Source organism: Falco naumanni, chromosome 7 (genome assembly GCF_017639655.2).
Source record: "Falco naumanni isolate bFalNau1 chromosome 7, bFalNau1.pat, whole genome shotgun sequence".
NCBI lineage: Eukaryota > Metazoa > Chordata > Aves > Falconiformes > Falconidae > Falco > Falco naumanni.
This window is the reverse complement of record NC_054060.1, coordinates 70911914-70937347: the sequence shown is the minus strand read 5'-3', so window position 1 is coordinate 70937347 and position 25434 is coordinate 70911914. Positions and strand designations below refer to the sequence as shown.

General features: G+C 54.4%; 1 long non-coding RNA gene across 1 annotated transcript in view; it reads left to right on the top strand.

The window, feature by feature from the left end:
• Positions 1–485: 485 nt before the first annotated feature.
• LOC121091888 overlaps positions 486–25434 on the top strand; it is a 35762-nt gene continuing 10813 nt past the window's right edge. The window contains exons 1-2 of the long non-coding RNA XR_005829073.1: positions 486–610; positions 22899–22972. This is a non-coding gene — a long non-coding RNA (uncharacterized LOC121091888). The remainder of the gene's footprint in view (positions 611–22898; positions 22973–25434) is intronic.

Below are 25434 nucleotides of genomic sequence, written 5' to 3'. Positions count from 1 at the left end.
CACTGCTGAGGTTTTGGTCCAGCAAACTGGGAGGAGGCAGCAGCAGGGAGCCAGTGCACTCTGGGGTTAAACACAAACCCACCTGAGAGGGAAAGTGGGTCGGCAGCCTCCGCTCAGCCCACTAACAGGTTAATTTGATTCCTCATTTAGCTGGAGCAGAAAGAAATTGTGGGCTCTGACTCCCACCCTTCCCTTTGATCTGTGGTGGTTGCTGCAGGCACCTGCTTCGTTCTGCAAGGGCTGGATCCGGAGCCCCAAAAGCTGTTTGCAAGGCAAGATTCCGGAGCAGGGCGAGAGGTGCTTGAGGTGGGGGGCCGGGGGGAGCCCCTTCCCTCAGCGGGGCAGCAGTGGGAGAGGAGTCCCTCTTCTGCAAGCAGTCAGGGCATCCTTCCCCACCTGGCTCCAGTTCAGCTTGCCCCTCCCTCCCCAGAAGGCTTATCAAAGTCAAAAGCACCAGCTTGTTTCCCCCACCAGCCCTGCTAGCCTTGGCTCCGGGCTGCAGCCCCAGCTCCCCAGGGTTTGGCACCCAGGGCTCCTGGCCGTCACTATCCTCACTGCGAAGCGCTCTGGTGGATCCAGGTATCCCCTGGGAAGCAGAGGCACCGTGAAGGTCAGCACTGAAATAACCCACTCCCCTTCCAGTGGCGAGTGTCCAGGCGTGGGCTGGGGAGGGGGGAAGCCACCCGTTCCTGGGCTGATGAAAAGGGACCTCTCATGCTCGCCTGCAGCCCGGGAGAGGCAGGGCTAAGGGCAGCGTGCTGCTGGCAGGTGCCACCGGTGCTTCTGGGAGCTGCGTGTGTCCCGTGTGCCACGGCTGCCCTCGGCCCAACCAGGTCCAATGCGGGCACCGTGGCCTGGCTGCTGCTTCCCACGCTGCCGGTCCCAGGAGCCGTGGGGTTCGGCCGCCCTGGCTGCGTGGGTCTGTCTGTCCCTCCGTCCCCCCGCTGCCGGGGCTGGCTGCGTATGCTGGGGGGAGTGGGGTGCAGCCAGCCGAGCGCTCTTGGTTTATTTTACAGGCGACGATGATAATTTTCTGCCTGCTGCACACTCTTTAATTAACAGCTCAGAGGATGTGGGGCGAGAGGCATAATGAGCACTCCGTTTGCATATCAAAAGGCAGCATCATTAATATCCCCGCGCTCACCAGAGCTCTGGGAAGGCAGGCAGGGTGCAGGCAGGGGTGCTGCGGGCAGTGGAGGCGGAAAGCCCTGTGTGCTCTGCGGGGGGTACCCGTGCGGCGGTGGCGTGTGGCTGGGTGGTGGGCAGGGAGCGGGCAGCTGCCCCTCCTGCCCTGGGCTGGCCTCAGGAGGGCTTTGCCAAGCGGGTTGGGTAACGGTGGTTTCTGGGCGAAGGGGCAGCTCACCAGGGGGGTTTGGCTAAGTTGCCCGAATCCAGCAACATCCCAGGCTGCTCTGCAGCAGCTCCTTGTCTCCACACTGCTGCCAGGCTGGAGGGGCTGTCCCCAGCTGACCCCGCGCTGGCCGGTGCCGGTGGCCCTGGAAGCTGCGCTGAAGTGGCTGATTGTTCAGATAAAGCTTATCCTGTTACCCAGGCTGTTTGTCGTCGTACGGCATTTGCACAGAGAAGTCCCTGTAGATCTCAATTTGGCCATGCTCAACCAGCAGAATTAAATGTTCCTTTGCTTCTGTCTCCCGCACGGAGGAAATCAGCTACCTGGGTAATGGTTTACTCCTACACATGCACTCGTCTTTTTTTTTTTTTTTTTTTCCTTGATTTTTTTTCTAATTAAATATAATAATTTTGCAGGGAATGGGGGAGACGGCATGCCAGGGCATCCTTGGCTCTCCCCACAAGCCCAGCTGCAGCATGCTTACCGGGAGCCTGTCCTTGCCAGGCTCCTGGGGCTCCTTGTCAGCAAGAGGCTCGGTTTGGGTGCTGGGTTTAGCCCGGCTGCTTGCCCACAGCCAAAGGGCATTTCCCTGTTGTATGGGCTTTGCAGAGTCCTGGGATGAGGAATGTGATGCCCAGGATCTCTTCTGCTTTGCTCTGGCTTTCTGTCAGCTCTTCCTGCTCCTGCACAGGCTGCGTTTGCGTGGGTAACCTCGCCTAGGCGGCCTCAAGGAGAGGAGGATTTGCAGCCTCTGGATGAAGGAGCTGAAAGAATTTCTAGAGCCTGATTTTTCTCCCTTGTCATCCTCCCAGTCAGACCGGGCATGTCAGGTGCTGAGACATACTGTGAGGGACTGCGTGCAGCTAAGCGGCAAACAAGCCAAAAGACCAAGGGGGGAAAATTAGTCGGTAGAGGTGTAGCTAATGCCTGGCTTTCTTCCTCCCCGTCCAGCCACACTTGGAAATGCTTTTGGTGGAAATAACCATATCTGAACAGAATTACACGCACTCCCTCAGCTGAGGAAATGCTGCCTGGCTTGCCAGCAGGCATCTGCCCGAGCCCCTCCATGGCAGGGGAAGGATGGGGCAGGCTTTACGGAGCACAGGAGCTCTGGTTTGGTAGCAGAGCACGTTACCAAAGGGACTTCTGCTGCCCGAGTTCATTATCCATGCTGCCAGTCGACAGAATAAACTGATTGCAGTGCTCTGCCTCGCAAATCTTATACAAAGGCCAAGCAAGCAAACGTACGCTGAAGTCGAGCATGTTGCAGGACAAATTTACTACCAGATTCCTCTGAGCCAGTTAGAGGTGGAACAACCCAAATTAAGGGCACAATTAAGATTACATTGATAGGTCTGAATGTTCAAGTGCTGAGTGAACACGGCAGGTAATCATGTTGAACGTTGAGGCTGATATTAGAAAGGATGACGTGGTGTTCATCTTCCTAAAGCTGTGAGAGTTGAAGGAAGAGCTGAATCGCTTTCAGGTGGGGCTCCCACCAGCATCTCACGGGGATGGAGCCAGAGAAGGAGCTGCAGGACATGCAGCTCCCTAAGATCACGCACCTGATGAAAAGGGAAGCTTCTGGTACCTGACCCCTGCCTCCTTGAAGCTGAAGCCACTGAGGGCAGGGTGGTACGGAGGTGCCACCAGACCATTTACCTCTCGGATTTGGCTGTTGAAAGGACATGTGCAGAAGGGTAAAAGTTGGTTTAAATGAGTTTAAAGAGCTGTTGCTTGGGGCTACCAAATGCTTCCTTGGGTAGACAGGCCTCTATAAGATGTTGTGTATGGACATTGAGCACTTCAATTACAGCATTTTCATCCTCTCCAGTGAGCCAGACATGTGCTCCCTGATGCACTGCCTTCCTCATTTGGCTGGGATCAAAGCAAAAAGTCCATGTAAACAAACTTTCCTGTCATCCTGAAAGGTCTCACTTCCTTCTCTAGAGAATTTTTTTTTTTTTATTTTTTGTCCTGTTTCTTCCAGCGATGCTGCTCTGCCCATGGCTTTCTTCTTGTTTGGGGGGGAGGAGCTGCTGTCCATCCACCACCACAGGAAGGATGTATAGCTTGCATGGGGCCTTGGTAGTTTGTGATTCACAGCACATGTTACTTTGGTGAGCAGATGTCTGGGAGGAGGCGGCCAGCATCTTCCTTCACTTGCCTAGCGAGGTCTTGGTACACCTCCTGTTTCAGAGATTGCTTTCCTGAGGAGCATTTGGCAACTTGTTTGTGCAGCAGGAGGAAGGATTAACCGTGAGCATCATCGCTGGCATGTCTGACCGAAACCCAGGGACTCTCAATATTCAAACTCAAAAGGAGGAGCTGTTGCAGCGTGTCCCACACAGGTGCTGGGTGCTCCTTAGTCCTGTCCATCCTCACCGCCTCCTATTTGCCTCTGGTGCCCCGTTCCCTTCCTGCGGGGTCAGGGGCAGCAGCTGTGCCCACCAGCAGCGCTGGCACACGTGCGTGGCGTTAGGTGGGAGAAGGGGCTCCTTCCCCAGGCAGAGGGGAGGCAGCAGTCAGGGTGGCTGGCACAGTGTCGCTGTTTGGGGAGAAATCCTGACCCATCCTTGAGTTTTTGCCAGAACAGTTTAATTGAGTTTCCTTGGGAGAGAAGCATTTCCATCTAATTCAGCTCTTAATTAACCCCGTGCACCCCAAAGAGGCTCTGCAACCACTTGTAAATTAAATATGAAAAGCATTATTTATCTAGGAATAGCAGCCTAATGGCTGCAGCTCTGACGTTTATAGTTGCTAATGATGATGGATCTGGGAGAGAGAAGTTGGGAAGGGAGTGGAGAGGAAGAGTTTCTTCTCTATTAAAAGATACAGAGACAGATGCGCAAGGGCCATGGTTCTGGGGCACAAGCGGAGCCTTTCTTCCTTTGATTAAAAGTGAATGTGAAAAGAACACTGGGAGGCTGGAGGAGTGTATTCCCAGTGTAGTAACCTGCGTCCTGTACTGTGTCTGGCAAGGTGAGCCATGGCGTTGGCATCACCAGGCTTGGGGAAAGAGGAAAGCTGAGCCTGTTTGCTGCAATGGGAAATAACTTTGCGACTGGTAGGAGCCAAAAAGCAATGCCAGGAGCCCTTCAACCTTTCTCAAGGAGAGGGGGAAGGTGCCAAGGGCTGATGCACTCCCCCCTGGCCCCTGCAAGCCCTTCTCTGAGCCTGGCTTTCACCCCCCGCAGGGCGATGGCAGGGTTCACTCGCTTAACGCAGAATCTGTTTGTTGGCAGCAAAAATCCCCCATGTGCCCGAGCAAGACCACCTCCTGGGGGGCTCGGCAGGGGGGAGAAAAACCAGGAGAGCAGCAGATCGGGCTGGGGGGTGCAGGGGCCAGCTGGGGAGCACCGGCACAGCAAGCGGTCAGGGCTGCGTGTGAGCTGGCTGGGGCTGGAGCAGCCCCAGGAGCCTCCGGATCAGCGTTTCCTTAAGGCTTTTCCGCTTCCTATTTTGTCTCCGCTCGAAGGTTTTGTCCCGTTGGGCGAAGCTGCCGGCCTTTTCAGCGGGCACGAGGCTGCGGCCAGCTGCCTGCCCTCTCACGTGGGGAGGTTTCTTCCTGGTGCAGATGGAGGATGTTCCAGGTGGGCCAGGTTGAGGGCAGTTACGGGATGCTCTGCGCTGAGAAGCCTTAAGACTGTCAAAAGTTTGCAGGTGTAGGGTGCCAGGGAGGAGAGTTTGTGTTCCTGAAAGCTTTCCTTGTGCCACCCTCCTGCTGGACATTCACCATCCCACTCAGCAGAGCAATATCAACTCTTGCGAGCAAGGTTTGGACAGGTAGGAGCTGCCTCATTGCCGCTGGGTTGATGCAGCCCCCCCCAGCAGCGCCTGGTGCAGAGTAAGGTGGTGTGAGGCTGGCAGTGTGACCATGGCGGGACCGGCCCCTGGGGACCTGGCAGGGACGGGGCAGCCGGAGCCCCAGGCATGAGGCTTCCCATCCCCGTCACAGAATGTCACCTGTAGTAGCAATGCTCTGGGGTTTGTTGATATCCGTGTGTACACCTAATTCAGCATTGAATCTCTCTGGGTTTCTGGCCTCAGACAACTATCTCCTGGGGAAAAACCACCCTTGTTTAGTCTCACGTCAGGTGAAGTCACATTTTTCCTGCCTCATCCCTGTGTTTCACTGACCAGCCTCCTGCTCTTCTGCTAGGTAACAGGGAAAACTGGGTTTTCCTGTTGTCTTTCTGCCAGTTGTTAGTTTGTAAGTCTGCCTCATGCTTCCCCTCCCTGACAGTTGGGGTCCTCATCCCTCAGGCTCCCTGCTCCTTTCGGTGCCCGTCCCCGTGCTGCTCGCTGTGTATCGCCCGACCTGCCTTGGCTGCGCCAAGACTCACCAGCTGCTGCTGCACCTTCAGCAGCCAGGGTGGGCTGAGCGGGTCCCAGGGCAGCCCCCCCCCCCCCCCCCCCCCCCCCGGGGATGGGACACAAACCCTCCCAGCCTTACCAAACCTGCAAGTTTTATGCTGCAGAGCTCATTTCTTTGCATTTATCAGCACCGGTGCCATTTGTCACTATGGTACCTATCCACACAGTACCTTCAGGACTCCCTGAAGCTCCTGGCTGCCTCCTGTGCTCATGAATCACCTGAAGAAGTTTGCACTTGCTCCTGTCTCCTGCCTCTGCTCCTCTGTCCAGAGCATCAGTAAGCCCTGGCACAGCAGGAAGCCTAGCACGCGTCCCGACTTCACCGCTAATCTTTTGCCATTATAAACCCCAAGTATTTACCCTCTCTGCTTTGGGACCCCTTGCCAGTTTCCCATGCTGGAAAAGATGGTGCCTTTGCCCCCTGGCTAATTAGCCTTTTTAGCAGCTGTCTGGACAATCCTTGTCAGAGGAGCTCTAAATAAATAGCCACTTCGTTGTTCTGCATCCGCTGTTGGGCTGATACATTCATGGGAATCTGGGAAATTAGTGAGGCATGGTCTTCCTCCGAGGCACGCACACTGGGCTGTATTATGAGAAGTTCTGGTTTTAATTATCATTCCAATCAATTTGGTGCACACAGATGTGCAATTTACTGATCTGTAATTCCCCAAATTACCCCTGGAGGCTTCATTTTTACTGTCAGTGTAACATTTGCTACCAACTATCTGTTGTTTGTTTTTTGGAGGGGAAGGTTTTCTTCTTGTTGTTTTTTTGTTTTTACACCTTTAGCCATCTGCTCTCCAGAAATCCATTTTGGCTTTTTTTTTTTTTTCCTTTCTTTCTTGTTACCTGCTGTAATTTCTTGTTGCCAGGTGAAGTTTTGATTTCCCCATTTGGGAGTACCCCCATGCGCTGCCACCGAGCTGCAGGAGCCTGGAGCCTGTTCTGGGCTCTGGCAGTGATTTACTCTGCGGTCAAACCCTTTCTGCTGTAACCCCATCAGGATTTCCCTGCCATAGCAGGCAGACACCAATCCCACTGCACCTCCAGGTATATGGCTTAATTAATTAGTGCTTGTAGAGTGCAGTCAAGAGGTTCTGGGGAAGATGAGCATATTAGAAGTGCCCTCTTTACAGAGATATGTGATCACTCCTTTCAGGGAGCTGCTGGCATGAGGTGGAGGCAGTTTGCTCTGCGGGGAGCGGGGCGGTCAGCTGCGTCTCCTTGAGTCACAGTTTCCTCTTGGGAAATGGGAGAACAAAGCCAAGAAATGCAGCAGGATGGAGGAATCTGCATCTGGCTGGACTGTGCTCTGCCACCCAGGGCACATTCCCCATGGAGCCAGGTGCCAGCCTGGCAGACTCCTCTCCCAGCCATCCCTGGACTTGGCCATGCCCCTGCCGCCCTGGAAAAGCCTCTCTGCATCCCAGCCCTGCATCTGTGTCCTTGGGGCATCCTGTCCCCAGGCAGCTCTCCCCATGTCCCCCCACGGCATGGCTCGCTGGCCACGTGCTCAGCACTGGCATCTTCCAGGACATGCTTCATCCCATGATGAAGCTTCATCCCATGATTCTCCTGGGATGCCCCGGCTCCCGCGGGATGCTGCAGCCCTCCTCTGCCTATGCTCTGTGGGTGTTTAATTATTGATAACGAATCCTTCCAGCCCTGCTCTGACGTAGGGAATCACAAATGAGCAGCTTGTAGCCCCTTGGGTTCCCCATATGGGGCCAAGCTGAGAGACATGGAGGATCTTTCAATCTAGCCCTTGTGGTGATGGGGTCCTGGGCTGCCAGCGCTGTGGGGGGCTGCTGGAGAGGGAGATTTAACAAGCACGGTGACCTGGCACTGGCAGTGCGTGCTAGGCTGGAGATAATCTCCATTTAATTCTCTTCCAGATAATCCAGTCTCAGATGTGGTCCCATGCTCCCTGACCCCTTAATCCTATTGCCACGGAGCCTGTTTAATGGGGAATCTGGTGAAGACTCCTGTGAAGCGGCTTGGGGCATCCCCGGGGCCCTCAGCTCTTTGTCTGCCCCTCTTGCCTCCCCCATTCCTGCCTGACATGGATCTGGCACTGAAATATTCTCTTTCTCCCTGTGTGGCCTCTTCATAGCTCTCCTTCCTCCCCTCTGGCTGACAGACCCTCCCTCCGCTGCCCAGACGCGAGGAGTGGGCAGGGAAGGGGGGTCCAGCCCCCAGCCACATTTTCTGGCCGCGCGAGCTAGAGGCCAGTTCTGCAAGCCTTGCTCTGCTTTGGGGAAGGGGTGGCTGTGATAGGCATGGCGGGGAGGGGGAGAGCAGAGCCGGCCTCCCTTGGTGGCCCAGCTTTCGGGGAGGAGGCTGGCGTGCGGGGAGGCACCCCGACAGCAGCGCGAGGGAGATGGCTGGGAGGAAATCTGGGTTATCAAATTGCGAGATCTGATGGGAAGGACAGTGGGTTTATGGTACAAAATCTCTCAGCAGGTTGATTTGCTGTGCTCAGCCTCTCCGCCTCGTGGATGCTGAGAGCCGTGTCCAGGGTCAACGTGGGGTGTACGTGGAGGAGAGGGGGTGCCGGTTGCTGAGCCCTTGCTGTGTGCCGGGGCTCTTCTGGGCAAGTGATAGAAGCCAGTTTTCAGATAGACCTTTGGTTGGAGCGATCTTTTGTTTTTACCTTCCTGTAGGACAAAAGGAAAGCATCCATGCTGTGCTGTGCTGCAGCCCCGCTGCCGCTGTCCTCGCTAGCGAGCTGGTCACCCATCCTAGGGCAAGAGCGGAGCACGGCCGCCTGGGCTGTGTCCTCCTTGCCCTGCTTAACCGCAGACACCCATCCCTCCAGCCCGCCCTTGCCGTTCCTGCTGGTGCTTGCGCACACGCGTTTGTTTTTCCAGGGGAGCAGTGTTGGAAGTGTCAACCCTGAGGGCGCAGGTACAGGAGGATGACTCCACTCAGAGCCTTGCTCAGGGCTGGGTTGTCCCTTTGCAAGGGATCTGCATTAGCTCGGCCAGGGGGTGCTGGCCACATGTCCTGGTGACTTGCCATGGCTTGCTGGGCTGATGCCAGCCCGCAGAGGACTCCGATCCTCCTTTGTGGCTGGAAAAGCTATTCGTTTGTGAACAAGTTCCTGGGAGGCACGCAGTCAAGCAGTGTGGTCTTCTGGGGATGTGAGCTGTGCCTGGCTGACAGCCTGAGCTCCCTTGTCGGCTTCCCACCGTCCCCCCGCAGCAGGCTGGTAGGGCTTGGATGCTGCCGTGCCCCGCAGGTTCCCCGTGGGAGCCTTTACCCCCTGCTGAATTTGGGTGTGAGAGTGCAGATGTTCAGCTCCTTGGAGCCAGACAACAGGGAAACAACCTGTTCCTGTTCCTCTTCACGCTTCCCTGGGCTGACGCTGAAGGCAGATTCAATCACTCTGGGCTCGGATAGGAAGCTGCAAGATGAAGTGTCCCCAGCTGCCTGGGAAGGGCAGTGTCTTTTCTGCACTGCCCATCACCCTGTGTCCCATCCTTGGTGGGAGTGAGCCATAGAGGAGACGGGGCCGCAGGCTCTGTGCAGCTCCCCAGGCGCGCTTTCCCACCAGCTTCTCCTGCAGTGCTGCTCCACAGCTCTCCGGCAGCGTCCTCAGAGCTGGAACCCTGCGGAGGTGGTGGGTGGCTCTGCTGAAACCATCTTTTGAACTTGAAGTTTTTCAGGGAGCCACTTCATCTCTCACTCTTTGCTCTTGCTTGCATATTCAGCCAGAGAAAGTGCTGTTCCCCTAAGGTGAGATGCTAGGATATTAATTTTCTGAAGTTCTCGATAAGCTATTGAAGATTAATTTTAGGGAAAGCCAGGGGATATGATGGATTGGAGCCCAAGCCTGCTTAAATATGCAATATTAAAAATTGATCGTTGTCTCTCCTTGTCATACACCCTGCCCCGGTGTCTGGGGCAATCCCACAGTCTGATGAAAAGCCAGGAAAATACTCAATAAGCCCCACGCCCAGCTGAGTGCAGATTGTAATAACTCGTGTCGCCATTATTATTTTTAAAATCACTTTCATGAGTTTTTGTTTTGTTTAATGCCTGGCTCTGTTTTGTGGATTGGCAGCTGGGAGCTTGGGAGCCTTCCTCAACCTGCTGGGCTGGGAGACATCACCACCCAGCATAACCTGCTTCCTTGTCCGCCCTGCTGGCCCCTGCCACGGGGATGATGCTCTGGGCAGCCAAGGAGCCGTGATGTGGGGAGGCTTGGCCAGGGAGGCTGGCAGATGCAGGGTGCTAGTTCAGCTATGAAGGTGTCCAGGCACCGTGCAGCATTGTTCCTGCTTTAGAGGCTTCCCCGAATCTTGACTGCAGCAGGCAAACCTTGCTTAGCAGGGGCTCTGGGGCAATTAAACCTATTGCATCCACACAGCATTGTAGGCATTGACTCTGTTTCTCATGTGCAGAGAAACAACAAAATCTTGCCAGAAAGCTGGAGTTCACCGAAGCAGCAATGCACTCTTACAAGTATGCTGGCTGCAAAGTTAGGGCCTCTCTGCAGTGTAAGAATCAAGATGACTCTTGGGGCACTCATCAGGAAAGAAAAAGCTCAGTGGGATTCCTCTTTGTCCCCATTTGGCTGAGGGGAGTCCAGGCAATGTCCACCTGAGCCACTCTGATCAGAAAGCTGCTGACATTTTTTTTTTTCTCCTCTGTGCCGTTAATGACTGCAGGAACAGGGATTTGCTGGCATTTGCACTTCACAGAGAGCTGTGAGGGGAGAAAGCGGGTCCCGCGGAGGGTGCGGGGAGAACAATAGGCGCAGTGTAATCTGGCATCGGGCTTTTCTAGCCACGTTCTGTTTTCTGCTAGGTAAGCGGCATAGCGATGCTGAGATACTGCAGCGCCTGATGGGATGTAACTATCTTCGGGGGCGCTTTGACCACTGGCCACTCCTTTGCCGTCCGTCGGGGATGAGGGGGCTGCAGCTGGACTGCAGAGGCATGTGTGTGGGACCCCAAGGAGTTGCATCCCCTGCAATGGGGTTAGCACAAGCAGCCACAGTCGAATACAGAAGAGTAGCACACTTGAGCAAAGAGCTATTATTTGCCAAAGGTCCAATCTTCCCTGATTTGCACTTGGGCTGTAGTAGCACTTGTCGTAATGATTCATCCGTGCTCTTCATTGCAGCAGGCTGACAGTGAGGGATGAGTGTGTTTCTGCAGCTCCCAGGGGTGTGCCGGCTGTGCTCGCAGCGCTGTGCCCCTCGTTAGCAGCCCCTGCAAAGCCATGTGTTCAAAGCGCCTGCCTGGCTGCGGTGGTTTGACCTGGCCACGCAAACCCAATACACCAGCCAGCCCCAAATCAATGCCACCTGGCCTCCAGGGCTGCGGCCAGTGGCGGGCTCCTCCTCCTCCTCCATGTCCAGAGCACCAGGAATGGGGAGGCCCAGCAGAAAGCCACGACGAGGGGAAGAGCACACCAGCAGCAAGCCCTAGCTTGAGTGGGCAATCACAAATGATCACAGGCAGTGACACGGTGGCCTGTGTGCCAGGGAATGGTGGCGTGTCCCCTGCTACCGACACCGCTGATGGTGCAGGTGGCTCACAGGGTCACTGCTGTTGGGTGTGCTGGGCCCTGCTTGGGTCTTGGGGCACCAGGACGGTGGCCATTGCTGAGGTGTGGAACCCACAGTGATGCTTGCTGCTGATCTCGCTGGGTTTGAGATGTGTGACCCAGGGGAGCAGGAGGGATCTTGGCACTTCTCAGAACCCTTGGAGAGGGACTTGGGGCTGCCCCAAATACACAAGGACCACTTGCAGCCCTTGCCAAGGTCTTCTCAGAGAATTCTGGAGACTTGCTGTCGTGCCTGCGCACCACACGTGTGCCTCAGCCACCTCTATGGGACTGGTTAGTCCTATACAAAACTGAATTTGAATCCAAAATACACCAGATGCCTTGGAGCAAGTACTGAATGCTAGTGCCGGGCATGGATGTCACACGGCAGCGGCTCCAGGTCACTTTGGATGGTACTAGCTGAGGACACAGCATTTTATGATTACATTTAATGATGTAAGAGTGCGACGGTCTGCAGTGTGACCTGCTCGGTGCCCGGCGAGTTGGGCAGGCGTGCTAGTGACGTGCTCTTGCACAGATGGAGCTGCCTTTGAGCACCCTGCAGAAATATCAGCTCCATCCTCGCGTGAGCAGCCATGGGACTGAGTGCAGTGCTTTTTTTCCACCATTGGCGAGGCCAGGGAAAGGAAGATGGACAACAGAAAGGGGTGAGGAGTGGTGGGTTTTTTTCTTTCCTCCACCAAATGCCGTTTTATTTCTGTGTTAAAAATTTATGGAGCCCTTCATTTAATATTTATAAAGTGAGTGTCTTGGTGATAAATTACGAAGGAACACAACAGGGCAGCCTTGCTGCTTGTGTAGGAGTGCCCAGTGGTGACTGGGAGTTCCCCTTGCATCCAGCCTGCCCACACCTTTCACCCAGCATCCCTAGGTGACAGCCGGGTTTGTGGGGCCGATAGGAATACAGGGCTGGGAAGGAGGCTCCCCACTTTTCCCAGCCAGCCTTCAGGGCTGAGATGCTTTCTCCCCTCCACCCACAGTGGTCGGAGCAGGGCTGACCTCTCTGCTGCAAGCCATGAAGCTGCTGTGAGAGACCCTAGGCTAGGATTGCAAGGGGTCTCCAGGAACCTGCAGCACCCACCAGGGGCGAGGAAATTAGGGGTCCGGGTGAGACCAGAGGTCAACCGAGAAGAGCTCTGGCTGGAGAGAGGCTTGGCTGCCGTGGGCTGAGATGATGAGTGTCTCAAGGTGACCAAAGCATCCTTTGAAAACTGGGCTGGATCAATGCAATCGATGCTCCTAATAATTTCCTCTTTGTCAAAGCACAGAGCAAAACCCCTGAGCTCAGAGGCAGCCCATCAGCCTCATGCCACAGCATCCCAGGGACCAGCCAGGAGCCCAGGGACCCCCGTTCAGGAGAGGGTAGCCCTTCCTCGTGACTGGGGACCTCTGGGACCCCTCCAGCTCCTTGCTGGGTGTGCCAGAGCTCCCAGGGGAAGGGGCATGGGGCAGTATGGCATAGCTGTCCCTGGCATTGATGAAGGCACATCCCTTCCACGCTTCTTCCCCCATCCCTGAGATGGGTTCCCTAGCCTGGGGAAGCGATGCTGGAGGGGAAGGGGGTGGCCATTGCGTGTTACCCAAACTCTGTCCCAGGCTTTGCACGTGGCAGCCACCCATTCCTAAATTTTCCTGCTTCTGCTGCAGAGGTCGTGCTCAGCCAGCACAATGGTGGAAGCATCAGTGTAGGCAAAATATTGGAAACTACCTGTGCTTCAGCTACAGAGCCCATGGCTGCTCTGGACGAGGTTAAACGATGCTTCCCTGGGGCATTTCAGGTTCATTTGCTCCCTCGCTCAAGCTCCCTAACTAGGCCCAGGGAGGCAGCGAGGGAGCAGACAAGGTGGCCGAAAGCAATTTCAGCCCTTCGAAAGAAATAACTGGCATGTAACAGTGACAGGAAATTGTGCAATTAGTACAACAGGGCAATGTCAACAAGCTCTTAACGCCAGTTGTTATGGCAACACCAGGGAAAGCGATGTTGGTACTGGAGAAATCAGGAGACAGAATTACAACAGGAGCAGTGGCAGCCGGGATGGCCCCGGCTTTGCTGCGGGGGTCCAGGGCAGGTGGCATGGTGGCAGCAGCACGGGGCCACGGCTACTGGCTCGGGGCTGCCCCCAGCCCTGTGCTGGGGAGAGGGAGGGCACCTGGTCCAGGAGCCATCAGCAGGGACTGGGAAAGGCTTTCCCACCTGCAGCCCCGTGAAGCTCTTCCCTGCGGCACTGCCCTGCAGGAGGGGCAGCCAGGACAGCCTGCATTGTCCCTGTTCACCAGCGTAGAGCATCAAATGGCTGCGAGCTGGCAGCCCTGGCTTGGCTCATCATGCTAATAAAGTAGCATTGAGTGAATTGTGTGAGAGAGAATATTGAGTGGTTTTCTGCTAGCAAAATTATGATGCTTTGGGTCTGGCAGCACATTCACTAATCCTGGGCAAACATATGGCTAGGCATGTTGACAAGGTGTGTCTCGTGTGGCTTTGTGGGCAGCTGGCTCCTTTGCATCCATGCCAGGCACGGCCAGCCCTTTGCAGCCCTCTGTGCGCCCCCACTTTAGCCTGCTGCCTCCCCCACTGTGCCCGCAGGAGCAGCTCAGCCCCCGGTCCCTGCTCAAGCTGCGCCGCAGCCCTGCCTGTGCCAGCCCATCACCCTCTGGCTTGGCTTTCCAGCTTGAGCCCGGACTTACCTGGTGACGGCTGGGCTGAGGCTGTCCCTGCTCAGTGTCACTGGTCTGGCTCTGCACCCCGGCTTGCACGTGGTGGGATGCTGAGCTGCCATCTGTGGGGTGCTCTTGAAGGGGGTCTGGGGTACTGTGGGAGAGAGCTGGTAGTGCTGGAGCTCAGGGCATACGCAAGCCTCTGCGATGCTCACCAGTAGAAAGGTGGGGAATTTCTCAACACGTACAAAATGTGCCTCTTGTACCCTGTCCTAAATATGTCAAAATGGAAAGGATTTGATTTCGGCTTACTGGGGCGTACAGCAGCTCCCTCAGTCCCTCGCTCCCTGTGCAAGTCCCTGCAGCAGGGTTCCCCCAGGAGCCATCCAGACTTCCCTATGGTTGTGCCCTCTGGTTTACCCCAGCGTATTCTCCTTTCTCAGCATCAGTATAGCACTCTCGGTACAAAATTTGGTGCCTACAGGGCTAAGCAAAGGATGAAGGTTACTCCCAGCTCCCTTTTGTGTAACATTAGATCCTTTCTGGGCACAAACTAAAAGCCTTTGCAGTAGGAGCAGGAGAGACTGTGCAATGTTTTCAGAGAGAGCCAGGGCTCCCAGTCACAGGGAGCATCATCCCTTGCAGCTCAGCTCTGTCATTATGGGGCTGCCAGGTCTTCTCTAAGGCTCCAGAAGCCAGGGGGGCAACGGAGACCCTGGCACAGTAGAAGGATGCTGGTCCAGAGGTATGCTGCGGCATACCTGTGAAATCTAGAAGCATATGGCTTCAAAGGGAGAGGCATCCTGAGCCCTTTGGAAAGAGCTGAGCGATGGGAGCATCAAAGCACTAGAGAGAATTGTGTTTTGTTTAAAACTGAGGTCTTACAGCAGCTTTTGAGGGAATCTTAAGAAAACGTAATGGAATCTCTTAGAAAACAGCGACACAAGCCTTGCAGCTGGCACAATGAAGAAGAGCAAAGAGCTCCGTGTGTTATTTGTGAAATTTTATTACTCTTGTAGCAATAGTTGAGTTAGTCATTCAAGTAATTTAGGATGTTGGTGACTGAGCTTTTGAATGCGAGGGGGTGCTTTTCTGCCAGCTGAGAGCTCTGTGTTGTGCTTCCATCTGGCCAGGCAGTAACACCTTTCCTCATTCCACAAAGCATCTTGCCATGGGAATGCTCTTATTGATTTTGCTGGAGCCGTTTGCAGAGCAAACACTGTAACGTGTCTGTAAGGAGCCACAACTGAGTCCACGGTGAGGAGGAAGCTCCCGTAAAGCTAATGAGCTCCTAATGAACGTGGCTGATTACCTGATGCTCTTGCCTGTAAATGTAGTAACAGCATGTGTGCAATGGTAGATGACTATAGCATCACTTTGGAAAACCTCTAACATTAATCCTTCCCAAAGATGGCAGAGCCATCAAGTCTTTGTGCTTCTGGGTCTGGTGGGCACAACGTGGTCTGTGGTCCGCCGGGCGATGGAGCACAGCGGCACAGGGCAGGCAGGTGGGAAGGCGTCGTGCTGCCTCTGTGCCCCTCTGCAGCTGCTACGTGTGTTTCAGAAAGGAGAGACTATGCCAGGGAGGTGATGGGGAGCTTTGATGAGCCGATTTCCCATCCCATCCCACCTGCTAGGAAACATCTGGAGAACAGCGCGACTTTCCCTCCTGCCCGACCGGCTGATTCCTTGCTGGGGACCACAGTGAGCATCTCATGTTGCCTGTGGCCATGTGGTCCCTCGCTGGTCTCCTGCCTGGGATCGGAAGCAAGGCCTGACCCCCAGCTCCATCTCATCTTTGCCTTCTTCCACCTCTTCTTCTGTGCCTTGATCCCAAGTTGTCTGCTGGGGTTATTTAGGACAGAGAGGGGGAGGCTTTCTCCCCCTCCCAGCGAGTGTGGCCACGCTCCAGCCCATGCTGGGCAGCAGCGGACAGGAGACACTGCAGCCACTCCAGAGAGGAGATCCAGCCTGTTAACCCATTGCTCTTGTCCTTGACCCTAGTGAGGCACTGAGGAGAGCACCTCTCTGATGCCATGAGCAGCCCTGGGATGCCTATCCCAGCTTGTGGGAAATAGGTCCCATCATATTCCTCCTGAAGACACCAGGGATCTCCTGCTTCCTCACATCTGTACCAACTCTTTAGTCTGCATAAATAGACAGCGTAAAAAACCCTGGCAGTTCTGGAGCATAGCTTGTGTGACTTCCCAAGATGTCTACCTTGGGGCGACCTCGTGCTTCTCTGGTGGGAATAAGGTGAGATGAATGGGCTGGAGAGCAGGCGTGACAGAACCATGGGCAGGAGGGTGATGGCACACTAGCAGCACAGGAGGCAGGAGTGCTCCAGCAGCAACCTCGAGTTCACCTAGTCCCTGGCACGCTTGGGCTCACTGCAGGGAGGGAAGGAGGAAAATCCTTGATCAAGGTGGTTAACTCCTCCCCAGAAATTCCTGTGCTCCCGTTGCCTGCGCTGCTCCTCTCAGGGAGAGGAACCCCACGCTGGTAAGCACTCCAGGTGTGCTGCTGGGACACGGCGATGCTGAAGGTGAGTGTGGCACAAGGCTCTGCTCAAACATCTAATACCTCTTGGTGTCAACCCGAAGCCCAGGAGAGGTCAGAAGCATGAGGAACCTGGAAGATTGGAAAAGTCTTGCTTCTCTGGCAGGAAAATCTCAGGGAGAACTTTTGAATATGAACAATTAGTTTGGACAGAGGAAGAATGTGCAGAGAGCACGAGAAATAGGACATAGGACAGGGTTTGTTGCCCTGGGGTTTTTTGCAGGGTGGTTTTGCACCCTTGTGTGAATTTGTCCAGAGGCTGCAGTAAGTCTGTGGATCAGGGGAATGATATCCCTGAATCGCTGCCTTCTCAAGGGCCAGGAAATACGATGTGAAAATACAGGGTGAAAATAATGCAGCCAGTAGGGCTTCTCTTAATGAGCTGTGCAAAGGAGGAGCAAGAAAGTGATCTGATTGATCCATCACATGGGTACTTCAGCATCCCTGTTTTGTCCCTCTGAGGTGTGTAACTGGCCTCCCTCTCCTTCCTCCAGTGGGCAAGGTTTCTAATGTCCTGGCTTTCCCTCTTGCTCCCAGCTCAGTTATCCAAGTCCTTTGATCAGCCAAAGCTGACCTCACCTCCTCCCTCCTTTCTCTGGGTTGTTACTTGGATGATACCTGGCGGGCAGCAGAGAGAAGGCATGCCTTCTCCTAGCCCTGCTTCTGAGCTCCTTAGCTCCCGTTGCTTCCCTTCACAGTCTTCTTGCTCCTTGGCCATGCTGAATACACACCATTTCTGGGCTGCCTCCTTTGATTTCTACAGAGCAAGCCTTTGCCGGCAGTGAATGTGTCTGATTTTTCTCACTTTGCTGTGGCAGCTTTGGAGCTGTTGAGATCCCAGGAGACTTACTTGAGTCTTCAAACAGTCAGAGGAGCTGAGATCCAGTCTCCTGAGACATCTGAGCACAACACAACATCAGCTTTTTGATACAATGCTATCAAGACATTTCTCTGTATTTCTTTTTTTCCAAATCAATAGAATGGAGCTGGCTTCCCTCCTGCTGTTGTTGGGGGCTGTTGGAGAAGGAGGTGTTTTCATTTCAGCTCTCGAGTCAAAGAATAAAGGCGGAGGAGAAGGTGGGGGAGAGGAGGCAGGAAGGAAATATCAGAGACGATGATAAGGGAGAACATCTGCTCACGGCTTTTCTGTAGGGCTGGCCCTCTCTGAGCCACAGGAGGAGGCAGCCAAAGGGCGGTTGCTCAGTGCTGGAAAGCAAAGGCTGAGTGGCTGGAGGTGCACAATAAGGAACAGGAGGTGAACAGAGGGGGCAGGGGGCTGCCAGGGGCTGGGACATGCCAGGGAGCCCATCAGGGACATTTGCACCGACAGCAGGACAGGGCTGAAGGAGGCGGCTGGCTTTGCCAAGCCTCTGACCAGCTGCCTCGACCTTCGGGCCAGTAAGCCGGTGCAGCACGAGCTGATTTATTTCCCCCTCCCACCAGCACAGGTGAGGTACCGGCTGCTCCCCCCTCCAGCTCCAGGGGGTCCCTTGCTGCACCTGCAGCGCCAGGCGAAGCCACCCGCAGGGTATCCCACCAGGCTGCAGGTTCCTGACCTGGGGTCCCACCCCCTGCCCTGCCGCCGAGCCCACCCTCCAGGACCCCCAGCCCCCTTGGCTCAGGCGCCAGCTCTGCCAGTGCTCCCCAGGTCCCAGTCCCTGCTCCTGCCCTGGAGAGCTCTCTCCACTGGAGACTGCCACGGACAGCAAACTGTTTGGATACGGGGATGCTCCAGGTCATCTCGATGAACACCCGTATTGGTCCCAGATAGTACCTGCCAAGCAGCTGAGCCTGGAGCAGGATCTGGCCCCATCCTGCTGTGGGTTACAAGGCCAGTGTGTTATCCCTAATCTCCATCAAGCTCCTTCTTTGCGTTTGGCATGTGATCATTAGTGTAAAAAATACCCTTGGCACACGGTACCCCTCACAGAAGTAATCCTCCCCTCCCGCCTGGCTTGGCTCTGGGCTGCTGCCCTGCCGGACATCCCAGAGCCTTCTGCAGGAGCCTGCTTTGTCCTGCTTCAGCTTGGTCTTGATTTAATCTCTGCCTCAATAAAAGCACCCTGAAATCAGAGCCTTGCTGAAGCCCTCCAGGCGCACCCTGTGTCCGTGCAGGTTTGCTCCCCTGGCCTGTCCCTCGGCACCGGTGGGGCACAGGCTCTTCAGCTGGGCTGCTGTCCAAGTGGGGCATCTCAGCAGGGAGTTTGCCTTCTCTTGGGGCTGGCTGCAGGTATGGTGCCACCGATAACAGGTCCTCAAAAGTCTTGCTGTACATGCAGGGAGCGTGTCAGCTGTCCCTACCTGTATTTCCCATACTGCCCATACTTCTTCCCTGCTCTGTATGCAAGCTCTCCTCCAAAATCCCTTTCTTCTGCCCTCAGCACATTGACTTTGAACCCATCCATGAGTTCCTCCTGCAGCTTGGGGCACCCAGACTCTCCTGCTTCACCCCTGCATGAGAGGTAAGGGAGCGATGAAGGATGCTGGCAGAGCACAGCACATCCCCTCCTGCCTCTCTGCACTTGATCCCAGCATCCTGGGAGTAGATGTCTCCATCATCCCCACAGAGGGTCTAAGAGGCTTTTAAGCCCCCCTTCACATACACATGCACTCAACCCTCCACTAATCCATGGTGCCATTTAATAGCAGAGCCAGCAAGAGCCGGGCGAAACTTGTGAGTCATTAATTCAGCTGGAACGATGAGCTAATGAGAGGAACTTCGCGAGCTTCCCTCCCCACTGCTGGTTGCTCAGTGCATATTAATCTTCCTGAGCACATGTGCCAGCAGCATCCCCAGCAGCTGAGCACGCTGCTGCATGTTTGCTTTATGGACCGTTGTTCCCCATGCCCAAGACCTCTGCCTGACTTGCTATAGTTCTTCCCAGTGAATTTGTTCCAAACCAGATGATTTAGTGGCATGTGCGGACCTGGAGACAGTGGGAGAGGCCACGCACCTTAATGAAGTCCCCGTTAGTACTCATGCACGGCCGCCTGGGCAGGGGCACGGCTGAAGCCCCCGGTTCCTCTTTGCCTGGTGGGGCTGAGCATGGTCGGTCCTTCTGCAGCTGGTGAGGGACTGTGGGGTACGAATGTGTCCAGCTGGGTTAAATGAGGGCAATTCAGCCGCTATGGGGCAATGCCAGCATCGCTGGAGTGTAATTAATTCTGTGCGCTGCCCAGGGGATAGAGGGGAGTTTGAATGTGGAGGCTGTAAAACTCTCCTGGGTGAATGCATCCATCTTGGTTTGAGCTTTGCAAGCCTTCCCAGTTGTATACCTCCTAAAAATATTCCCAGGGAGCCACAAATTCCTGTAGAGTAACTGTAAGGCTGCTGATGAGAGGCTCACTTTTCTTAGTTATGCTTAGAAATAGCTCACAGCACTCTGGGGATCCATTGACCCCCGGCCATAAACCACCGACCTGCAGCCTGTAGCGGAGGGCAGCGCTGTGATTTCCACCCAGATAAAGCCACGCACACCCAAGGTGCCAGGGCAGGCTTTTTCGTTTAAAAACTACTGCCTGCCACGTAGACCCGGCACCATCAGACTGTGTGGTCCCTGTGATGCCACGAGCATCCCACGGGGGAGCAGGCAGCGGTCTCTGGTGCAGGATGAGGCTCGGCAGGTGGTGGGCTCCACGTGCCCGTTGTCTACAGGTTTTCAGTTTGTCTTCTCAAACGTTTGATTTCTCTTGAAAGGAGACTTTCCGAAGCTTGGTGGGCAGGCGGGTGGCTCTCACCGCTGGGAAGACAACCGCTGGGGCGCAGCGTGAGTGGGGTTTGACACCGCCAGGCAACAACCCAGTTTTAGGTTTGAGCGTGGGAGGACTCCGCTTCTTCCTCGAGCTCAGATGGCTGCTGTTGCCTGAGCCCTAGGAGCAGGATGTATTTAAATATTACTGCTAATTGAGAGTATTTTAGGTCTGTATTTCTCCTAAAAATTAACTCTCTTGATTTGAAACTCTAAGTTGAGGCATACAATTACTGTAGGTTAAAGAAGCCCTTTGTAAATGCAGAATTTGATGCTCAGAAGTTAATGCTAAGCCAACAACTCAGGAGGCACCCAAACACTGGAAAGAAATACAAGCCCAGAACTTGGCAACAGCAACGGGCTCTGCAAGTGCAGCAAAAGGACTGTCTTCAGCTCAAGGGTAAGCTTGGTCACATTTGAGAGGCTGCAAAACCCCAAAAGGCAGAAAGGCTCATTTTCCACCCTTGTCCTAGCAGTGACATCTGCAAGGTTGAAATCTATACGGCTGAAAGTCCTCAAGGACCCCAGAGCCAGAAACCAAGCTGAATTCATTAACTACCTCTAATGCTGCCTTTAATAAATTGTATGGCTTTTAAATTTTAAAAAACTTATTTTGAGAGACCTTTTTTGTCCTGTATCTAGGACAGGTAAAGCAGGCTTATAAAACCAAATGTAGATTCTGAGTTTGCACGTGTTTCAGTTAATTACCATCCAAATTAAAGCTTATTCAACTGATGAATAATAATAATAAAAAAATCAGCTAGTGAATAAATGCAATATTAAGCCTTTCAACACAAAGTGGGGGAAAAAATCCAAATAAATGTTAATTACATAATAGCTCTAATAAGCTGGTTTAACTACAATGGAGGCTGGCAAAAAGCAAGTGCTGGGTTTTGCTGACCAGCGCCAGTCAGCTTGCTGTAGGAAAACAGCAAAGTAGCTCAAATGTGAAACAAGATTAGAGTGGATTATTTAAAGGCTTCCTGTTTACAGATTTAGATGAACTTGAATTGAAATCAATCCATCCTTCCTGCCTGGAAGGGGTTTGCTCAGGAAGATGATGACGGTGGCAGACCAGGGATCGTGGCAGGTGTGGTTCCCCCTTATTCCCTCTTCACCTCTCTCTATAGAGGGATGTTTCACCTTGTCTATATTTAAAATAAAGAAAAACAGAGAATGAGATGAGCAGATCATCCATCAGTACTTCTGCGGAGGAGAGATTATTTAGCAGGGCATTTCCACATAACGAAGGAAACCACAGCAGCTGGGTCACGCCGCAGAGCCGCGCCGCTGGCGATACCCTGGCACCAAGGACTCGCCTTTGTAAGGATGGAAGCAGGTTGCTGGGTGCTGCCACCAGCCCCACGTGCCCCAGAGCCATGCGAGACCCTTGTGCCCCCCATGTGCCCAGCTGGCAAAGGGACCCCTCCTCACCTCCGCCTCGCAGCGCTGCTGCAGATGGGGCTGGTGTGACAGACAAATCCCCGGCGCCCCGGCCGTGCCAGATGCCTGGCACGTCAGTGTTGCTAAGCGAGGAGAAGTTTTAACGCGTTGATTAATGCCCTGACTCTGGGTGAGTAATTAGAATTAATGTGGGATATCAAATCAGGAAATCAGGCATTATTAGGAGGAATTAGTGATTTATTTTCATTTTACGCCTGGCTCACCCCAATCCCCCAACACAGACGGGGGATTTGGCAAGAGATGAAGCTCCTTACTTACAGCATGAGGAGGGAGAGAAGTAAGTGGCGATGGGAGGAGGAGGAAGAAAGGGGAGAGCACAGCTCCTGTGTGGTTAAACACAAAGTCTCATCACAGCCTGCGATTGCCGTGAGCATGGTGCAGAGCAGCAGTGAGGGCACATCGCCACAACTGCTGCCGGGGATGCCAGCCGCTCGCGGCTGGAGGGGTGGCACAGCACCTGGCTGAGCAGGGAGGTGCCATCCTGGCACAAACCCTGGTTTGCTGGAAATGCCATCCTGGCACAAACCCTGATACTTTCCTGCTCTGGTTTGCTTCTGTCTTCTAGACTGTGGATGGAAAGAACGTGCCAGAGGCAACTCCATGCCCCTACAATGGGCAACATGGCAGCAGGGCAAGGCAGGAGTGAACCTCTCCCGTGACAATGTTGGGGGTCTTGCTCCTCAGCAGGGTCGTGCTCTGGTGCAGCCATGGGGACCAGTGGTTTCAAGCCATGCCGGGCTGCCAAGCCTTTGCCGGCCACATAACAGCTGGTTGCTCCAAAGCTGCTGTCAGTCAGCGCGTGGTTGCAAGCCAGCACGTGTGGCTGACAACGGCTTGTGGCAGAGAGCTTCCCTAGCTGCCGTGGGGTGGGAGTAGGCTGGAAATCATAGAACCATAGAATTGTTTAGGTTGGAAAACACCTTCAAGATCATTAAGTCCAACCATTAACCCAGCACTGCCAAACCCACCACTACACCATGTCCCTAAGCACTGCATCTACCTGTTTTTTAAATACTTCCAGGGATGGTGATGCCACCACATCCCTGGGTAGCTTGTCCTAGTGCCTGACCACCTGTTCAGTGACAAAATTGTTCCTGATCTCCAATCTGAACCTTCCTTGGCACAACTTGAGGCCGTTTCCTCTTGTCCTGTTGCTTGTTCCCCAGGAGCAGAGACCGACCCCCACTTCGCTGCAACCTCGGTGGAGGGACCAGAAATGCTCAGAGTGGCATGGCAGGAGGTAAGTAGCCAGCCATTGTCCTCCTCTCCAGGGGCCTGAGCAGGGACAAACAGCAGCACACACCCCCCCACTAACCTTTCATCATCCAGGCTCTGTATTTGTGGGGAGAGCTTAAATGCTAACGAGCCCTGAGCTGGTGGTGGAGTAGGATATCCACTGGTGCCCAGGCTATGCTGGAAGAGCTGCGGTAGGATGAAAAGGGAGTTAACCTCAGGTGGCAGTGCCCCAAAGAGCTCCTCTCCGTGATCAGGCCCATTTGCAAATTCATCTTCTTGGACAGGAATTTTAAGCAGATATATCTTTTTTTTCCACTGTCTTCCCCCCCCCCCCCAAGATGAAAATGTCATTGGTATAGTTAATAGTACCCCCTATAGCATCTCAGACACATTATAGTGCCTTTGATATAGCTCATGTGCAGTGTGCATCCTGGTAGCAGTGGGAGAAAGCTTCAAGAGCAGTGCTCAGTATGCACAAAGGCTGTCGCTCAAGTTTATCTTCACCAAGAAAAGGTAGGCGACCTTCTTATTTCTAATTGCTGTGAGTCTATAAACAGGTGGAAAAAGCCCCCTCTCCTTTCTGCTCATTCGCCGGAGAAGGGAGGAAAGCAAATAAGTGAAAGAACAGATGCAAGAAAGAACTGGGTGTAGTGCAAGAGCAGCATGCTGTTCTGGGGTCCCGGGCACTGCAGATGGAGCCTGGCTGGCACGGCTCAGCCTGTACCTCCTGCCTGGGGCTCCCACCCCAGCTGAAGAGGCAGTCGCCCTCCTCTTGTGCAAGGTGAAAGCAAGGCTCAGTGAGACTCCTGGAGAAACCGGTCCCTGCCCTGGCACACAGTCCTGTGCGGGGGGGACACGGATGGGGAGCTGCGTCTGGCAAGGGTGAGGTGACACAAGGCAGGGGGGCTTGGAAGGCTTCAGCCCCCATGAAGGTTCATTGACCATGCAGCCAACACTCTCCGAGGAGGCATAAGAGACTGCAGAGCTGACTGCTAAAATGCAGCTTGCTGTGAAGCACCACAAGGACTTACATGTAGATTTTCATCGGAATTGAGATGTATTTGTTTAATTAGCACCACTGTAACACAGGCTTGGATGGAAAAGCTGCGTGGGGGAGTCAGGTTAATGCGGAGCTGGGCACCCCAGGACACCAGGCTGCAGCCGAAGAGCCCGCTATGCTGGGACAGCTTGATCGCTCCTGCATGAGCAGCCAGGAGAGCCTCTCCAATGTGGTACCTTGCAGGGCAATCAGCTTTTGGCTTTGACAGAAGATGCTTTAGCCCAAGGAAGAAAAGCTAGGGGCCATGGCAGCAATCTGCAATCCCAGCCCAAGTACGGCAGAAAACAGTGGTTTTTCACCAAAACCAGCATATGTCACTCAGTTGAGTTAAATGAGGCTTACAAAAAGCCCCAAACAAACCCAAAGAGAAAGAAACAACATGTCTTTAGAATAGTCTGCTCTCCCAGCTGGTGTCTGGGACGTTTCATCTCTGCCTGAAGACACCCTGACCACACCGGGAGCAGGAGCAAAGGGGCAAGTGGTGTGGCATTGACGTGCCAGCCGGTACCCACCAGCCCAAACACCGGGACACCCTTCGGAGCGAACACCGGACACCCTTCGGGGCGGCTGCAGCTCCATCTGAAGGGGCTGAGTCATCCAGCAGGGGCTGCAACACGCGCCCAGCCGCTCTGCGGTGGCACTGACAGCCCCGCTATGCAGTCACACTTGTCAGCCATACCAACAACAGACAGACATGAGGATACCATCAGAAACCCGCAGATGTCTGCATGCAAATGTTTACCATATCAGTGTTTCCAGCCTTGCAGAAGGAAACGGGGCATCTGCTCAGAACTGCTGGCAGAGCAGGGAGATGCCTGGGCTTGGGTGCAGCTGGTGAGGGGCACAGCCAAGGCTGGGGAGAAGGACAGAGGCAGCCCCATACGGAGGAGAAAGCCCAGCGCAGGAGGATGTGAAAGCACTGATGGGACAAGGCACAGGGCAAGGGACAGCGATGCTGGTCCTGGCTGGTGGATGCCTGCTGGCTGTGGGATGTTTGCAGAGAGCAGCAGGAGGACAGTGACTTTCCCCGGCCACCTGGCCAGGACTTGGATTTCTGGGAGGACCTGGGTTTCTGCAAGTGCTCAGTTGCAGTGCTGACTCCTGTAGAAGAGCAGGCAGGAGGGTCATCTTGCCCGGAAGGTTTTAAGCAATGAGGCACGATAGGGCTGTGAGCCCAGTGATGGATAGAGAGTGGCATTAAATGGGACTTGGTGCCTGTCTTTATCTTGTCTTTACCCATCACGGAGGGGGATGAGCTAGATGCTGAGCACTGAAGTCCTGGGAGCTGTGTGCTTTGCTGGCCTGGGGGCAGGTAACACCCGCATCAGAGTGCAGGAGGGGCCAAGGGCATCACAGACCCCACAGCCCTCTGCTCCACGGTGCTCTGGCAGCTCCCCTCTGAAGTG